We start from the raw sequence: 7,050 nt of genomic DNA, 5'->3' as shown, positions 1-7,050 counted from the left end.
CTCCGGGGCTGAGGTGTTGGCGCGGTTGCTCAGCCGCTCTCCCGGCGGCGCTCATTCAGCCCCCATAGGTCAGAGCAAGACTTTCGCGTGCTCGTCCATTCATGCCCAGGCCAAGTTCTGGGTGCCCGGAGGTCCTTAACACGGGGAAACCAAATTGTCTTCGGTGCGAGGTAGCAGCTGTGTAGCGGTTTTTGAGGCACTAAATACCTCTGATCTCTGTCTAAACTCCTGTCTAAGCCCTGCTTAGGGGGCTTAGGAGCTGTTTGTGAGGATGGTGAGGTAAAGCCCCGAGCCTCGCTAATGCCCTGACGTATAGCACATGCCCCTCTGCTGGGCTGCGCGTCAGGGGTGACACGGTGGCACCAGGTCGGTCCTGCGAGCCAGCGCTCAGCACCGGTGCCGGGCACTGCTGCTGCTCTGTCCCAGATAAAATGTGCTGCCTGACTGGGGATGCTACTAAGAGGTTTTGGAGTGAGTAGGAGCAGATTAGCACGAACAGGGAATTAGTTATTTGTAACACAGAGGCTTTGCATGTTGCCCAGCAAAGCTGGTAGATAGGAATCACAGCACAAGATAGAATATACTGAGTTGGAAGGGACCCATCAGGATCTTTGAGTTCAACCCTTGGCCCTGCACAGGACACCCCAAAAATCGCACCCTGTGCCTGAGAGCATTGTCCAAGCTGAATTGAATGCAAGTCCCTGCTTCTCAAAAAGGTGTGTATATTGCTGATAATTCATAGCTTCCTGCCTCAGTGAGAAACAGTATGTCTTTGCTCATGCCGAGTTCCTATCAGCACAGCACCTGTAAATGTGTGGAAAGAAGATGACCGAGTTGCCTGCTCTCCCTAGTCGGAACTCTGTATTTAAGTTACTCTCAACAGATCTAAACCAATCTGATTCAGTCTGAAACAGTCACATAGTTGCAATCAAGGGATGACTCTAGAAATTGTTTCATACCACTTCTAGTTACCTCCTCTGTCTAATTCTTGATACTCAAAACATTGTTGCAGATTAACCCTCTGCCAGTTAAGTTTATTGTACATACATCAAGATTCAAAACCTGTCTCAGGACTCTAGGTAAATCAGTCTCTGGAGATACATTTGTGAGACATGTAGTTTCAAGTTATTTCAAGTGGGCTACTCTGCAACGACTATTTTCTGCAGTCAGACACCTAAGTCAGTCCTTTTTTGTAATGTAGTCAAAAAGATGAAGTGGCATCCAACCTTTAAATTTTTACCACTCGTGCCAGTGGAATATATGTCAAGTTTGGTTTCTTCTTTTCCAGTATAGAATGTAAACAGGCACTTCTTTCACGCAGAAAACCAGCAAACCACAGCAAACCAGTGATCAGTATCCATCCCAGGTGACCATTTTAATCATTCACATAATCCTACTCCTTCTTCTTGCCCCTCACAAGCTTTCTTCTGTTTTCCCCATACAAAGTTTGTATTGTTTGCCTTCCCTCTGGCTCCATGAAACTTACTTTTCTGTCTGATAATGGCACAACTTCAAGAGAAGGAACGCAGAGTCTACCTGACCTGTCCATCCTTTTCCAAAGCCTCCTATAGAATAAAATAACTGTCCTTTAATAAATTACTGCAAGGATCAGATGTGGATCTGAGCCTCTTTACTTGAAGGTTAGTTATCCCATTTCCTGGAAAAATGCTGTAACCACTGAGTTGCTACAAGGCTGCAGGCAGATCTGCTGTTTCCATGTTTGTGGGATGTAACTTTTATCTGAATGAACTTCTCAGCTGGGCACTGAGTCTGCCTACAACCTGGGCAGTTTGGGGACTTGTGGGAAAGACCACAATATTGGTGGACCAGGGTACAGGTTAATATTGAGATTAACCTGAATCACTAACCGGGAGAAATACTGGCCTGATCATGAGCAGAATTTGTAGGAAATTCAATTATCATGGCATTTTGAAATTAGTGAGGTGGCAGCAGTATGTCTTGGTTATTTGTAGATTAGTGTTGAGCTTTTTAAGGAGCTGGATGAGCTCAACTAACTTGTTCAAATCTTGAAGGGTGGTGCTCTGATTATCTAACAGCTAAGTCTCTCTGTCAGATGCAAGAATTAAGTCTCAAAGTCACTGGTTTGACACATCTCTCAGAAGAAAGACTCTTGAAAACCACTTGTTTAACAACATAATGAGTTTACCACAATTTGCAATTGTCATAAACGTTTCATTTCAATTTTACTGTCTTTCTCCACACTGATATGAAGGAAAATCAATCAAGTAAAACCTCATTGTGACCATCAGTTTTTGCAGGTGGATTACAGTACTCAGTGGCATTAAATAATTGTCAGGTTTGGAATATAACAGTGCTTTATACATATATATATATATATATATGCATATATATATATATTCATATGTAATTTGGTTAAAACTTTGATATGGTAATGTAATAAAGATGTAATTTAATTAATTTATGCACAATTCAATAAAATGAAAAGGCTATTTTAAATTCATGCTGAAAATACACTAAATGCCACTTGCCGCTTATCTGTCCTTTGTGGTTTTTTGTCCTCAGAATGTTTGTGAGTTAAAATTGGAGCCTGTAAAATAGAATAAAAATAAAAAATAAAATATTTGGGAAGGAGGAAGGCAAGTCATAGTTATTATTTCCTTTCCCGAGGAAGAAATAGCAATACATTTCTGTCAGAAACTTCAGTTTTCTGTTATTTTTTGCTCAGCACGTCTCTTTTTGTTTGATAAATTACTTCCATGGTTAAAATTTTTGTTATCTCTGCCCAGCCAGTATGTATGATTAGAATTTAAATAGTATTTTTCCACCTTAAAGCACGTTTTGTGTAGGTAAGAAAAATGCCAGTAAAGTTTGCTAGTGAGCTCCCTTGCTGAATAATATACCTGATAAAGAGGCCATTCTTCAAGCTTCTACCTCCTGGAAAGGCAGGAATGTTTTTATTTGAGTAGTGAGTGTGGGGAAGGTTAATATTGTTTAAACTGATCAAGCAATACAGTGAAGTTCTCTTATTGTCACTGTTCCAAGCTCTTAACACAGTGTATTTGAAACACATTTAAGCAGGAGGAAGAGGGCACAAGTAAGACATTATGAGATAATCACACCTCTAGGCCATTATCAACATTGAACTGACTGCAGAGGCTTTAATAGCCTCTTCATAGAATAGAATTTAATGGCTTTCACTAGAGATCTATTAGACCCCTTGTATCTACACAGTCAACTTTTGGTACATTGACATCAATGTATTTGCATCTATCTTACTCTGCTGTCTTTGGGCTTTCAGATCTGATGTCTGGCCAAAAATGATGATGTCAGATGCTGTAAATGTGTTTTGTTTTCTTCTGTAAAGTAGCATTTTCTGAGAAAAATGAAGATATTTTATTCTCTACTTGCCAACTAGTAAAATGCTTATACTAGCAAAAAGTAGGCAAGATTCGGGGATCAATTTAATGCAGTTTTATTTTCCATGCTTTATCTTTAGAATGACAAGTCATACTGTTGCCAAAATATGAAGTTTTACAGTATTTTGAATCAAGAGAAATAATTTCTCAGATAATTTGAAAATGTTGGGTAGGGGTTGCTTTGAAGATGACAGTCTTAAGGAGGGCTAGTTGTTCCAAAGCTGGGTTGTTTTTTTGGTTTTAGACTCTCCACATTTTCTATGGATTTCTATGAATTTTTCATGGACTACAACTTACTCTTACCATTAGAATTTCAGGTGCAGATGGAATGGTTTCCATGGACCTGCTATGAGCCATGTGCCACAGATTCAATCCATAGGCTGCAAGCTGGCATTTGGCATTGTACTGAAGCCGCCAGTCTGTTCCGAAGTGAGGCCAAGCTTCATGGAAAATCCTGATTTCTCATTCTTGTGTCTACACATTTGCCATTTTGCTATTTTTTGGTAGAACATAATTTAATATGAGATACAGAACATATTAAAAACATTGTAAAATTTTAAACCTACATTGTCAGCACCGCAAGTATTTCAGAAATCTGAATTCTCTTATAATTCTTACATATTTTCCATGCTTCCAGAAAACCTTAGTATTGTTTTAACTGCCTTTTCCATTAAAATGACCTTTTAATTGGCTGGAAATATATCCTCAATTTGATCTGTTCCAAACATTTGTTCAGCAAAACTGACTGATGATTACCCACTTCTGGACCCAAGTTTATTACAAGAAAAACATAAATGAACCCTCTGTGGAATTTTCCAAGATTTCTGGAGAGGAAATGCAATATCCTCTTTGTAGCACGGAATGAGCAGATATTCCAGTATCAGATTTGCTACCAACTTTCCTGTGTAACTGTGGACAAGTCACTAAATTTCTGCCAGTGATTTTCTTGCTTTGTAAAATAAGCTAATATTAACTTCCCACCCAATAATTTGACAAGTCTGAGTGAATGTTTGCAAAACACTGAAAAAGTCAGATGGAAAATGTTATGGAAGTCCACGCCTCTGCTAGCCAAAGAGGATATTTACAATAAGTCCATATTTTATGTAGTGAAATAAAAATGTTCAAGTGTAAAACCAGATGAGACCAAGACGGATCTAAAATTAAATGCAGGAGGTATTTTTTGACCTTTCAGCAGAAATTATATAAGCACTCTTAGGTTATAAATAGTCCTTTGTTTTCCTTCTCTTTGTCTAACACTCAGAAGAAACACAGGGTTAGTTGTTTGTTGTAAAGAGATAGGGCAATGCTTTAGAGTGGAAACAATTGTGCACTGTTCTTTATTTATACAGTTCCTATAAAGTTTGTAACTCACATTTGTTGCATTGCTTAGCACTTTTTTATCTTCAAACAGCTGCAGAAATAAAGTTTCTATTCCAGAAAATGACAACAGCAGAAGAAAACAAAAACACGCACCAGTCCATTTCAAGTATGAAAGTTTCTTTCCTCTTTCCTGTTTTGATATGTCTGAAGAGCAAAAAAGACAGTGCTAGACTATTGTCAAACTGACACATAAACACCTGTATATTATTCCCTATTTTTATTATTAATCTTCAGAAATAAGACAAGAAATGTGTCCACCTTTAAATGAAAGTATTTATATTAGCATTAAGGAATATGATACTGAATTCTTTACAGAATGATGTGTGCGCATATTTACAAATATTTCCTTGAACAACCAATAAGTGCTTAATTACTAGCAATTTAATTTTTATATCAAGAAAAAAAAAGTTTAATGAACAGAAACAACTGAAAACTTGCCCTGAAATCAAGTAATTGGCATTTGACAAAAACAAAATTATGAAAATACCACTTTTTTCTTTTTTCTTTTCACACCTTCTATGATTTCTCCAGGGTTTGTATTACAGAAATAATGTTATTGACATGAAAATATATGTGAAGCAAATGGCTTTATTAGATACTGCATTTTGTTTCATTTAAATTTTTAATCACCTTTCAAACCCATTCATTTGCTCCATAACTTTTCACTGAGAGCAAGTATGATTCTCCACAGTATATTGGAATAAGCAGGCTGCAGCAAAGAATACATGATTAGGCTTCTGCAATGACAGGAATCAGAGTTTAAAAACCAGGTACAGTGCAGTACTGTCCAGTCTCTGCAGGCTACTTAGAAATGCACTGGAAACTAATCAGACCTTGATTGCTTCAGTCCTGACATGTCAGCTTAACTCCCATTTTCCCTGGCTATGTCAAGAGAACCTGTCATATTATGTGTAATCCAGTCCTCTGAGTTTAAGCAAATTAAACACTTGGGATCAAATTCACACATAATGTAAGACCATTAATTTAATAGAATTATACCAAAGATTATTTTTTTTCTCAGTGATGTTATTTGATGGCTCTTTTGCATAGTGATCTGTGGATTTATGAAGCAGTTTAGTGGCCCTGAGGACTTCACTCCATTATGTCCAAAAATCTTTCTCCATCCTGTATTTTGAATGTCTGCAATGATTGAATATAACTAATCCAACTTACTGAGGAAACAAAGTTCTGTCTCTGTGACAAATCTATTTTGAGTTTCTTTGCTGAAGCTGTCAACAGGATGCCAACTAATGCCAAATTTGATACCATTTGTGTAACGTGGGCACTTGTCCACAATGAGCTGGATTGAGGCCACTTACCTAACAGTATTGTCAGGGCAAGAATTTATCTTTAGATGCTACTGCTGATGCCAGATTTTTACTAGTAATCATAGACCTTCTTTTGAAATAATAATTTAAAAAAATACTGACCAGAGTGTTTCCTGTAAATAAAGCCTGTGGATCCAGGCTCTATAGGCTGAAATTATTTTATTCTAGCATCATGAAGTGCTAGCGTGCCACACTTCAGGTGCTGTTAGGAGCAGAGATGTCTGTAATGTTAGTAGTTCTCTCTCTTCATTTGAAAGATCTCCTCAGTATATCCAAGGAACTTTGCTAAGGAAAGGGGAATTCTAAGATGAGGATTGCCCTACCTGAACTCTGTTCTTTCTTCTCTCAGAGATTTGCTGTGTTAGCTATTTAACAACCTTGTGCCTATTATCATGTGTGTAAATTTAATATACTCACACTGCTCTACCTTGAAGAAAGGCATGGCCCTCGACTTGCTTGTATTTGAAGAGAAACTGAAATTATTACATTAACCGTGTTGTATAAATGCCACATGTTGGGAATTTGTGAGTGAACACTTGCACGTGTGGTGCAGACACAGCCCTAACACAGCACTTGTGAAGATGTTATCTGCATGAATGGCAATATAAAGCACCGACTGTGGGCAGTAAATTACATTCCAGCCTACTGTTCTGGGTTTTGCCAGTACCTGGGCTCCTGTGTACCTCTAATTAGGTGGGTTGAGCATGTCCCAAAGCACAGTGCTGCCGTCACTGCCACACATCCACGTCCTCCTGCCTGCACTCTGCCTCCCTGTCCTTCACCCTACTGCCTGCTGGTATGGTTTTGTACGCATTGAGGCCGGGTTTCGCAGCCCCGTGGCCGTTCCAGGCCCGGAGACTAAAGCACCACGGCCCGTCTCGGAGGGCCCGTCCGGAGGGGCGGCGGGCGCAGCCCCCCCGCGCCCCCTCGGTCCCGCAGCGCAT

Source organism: Corvus brachyrhynchos, unplaced genomic scaffold, assembly GCF_000691975.1.
Source record: "Corvus brachyrhynchos isolate BGI_N302 unplaced genomic scaffold, ASM69197v1 scaffold17, whole genome shotgun sequence".
Classification (NCBI taxonomy): Eukaryota; Metazoa; Chordata; class Aves; order Passeriformes; family Corvidae; genus Corvus; species Corvus brachyrhynchos.
Note: the sequence above shows the minus strand (reverse complement) of the source record.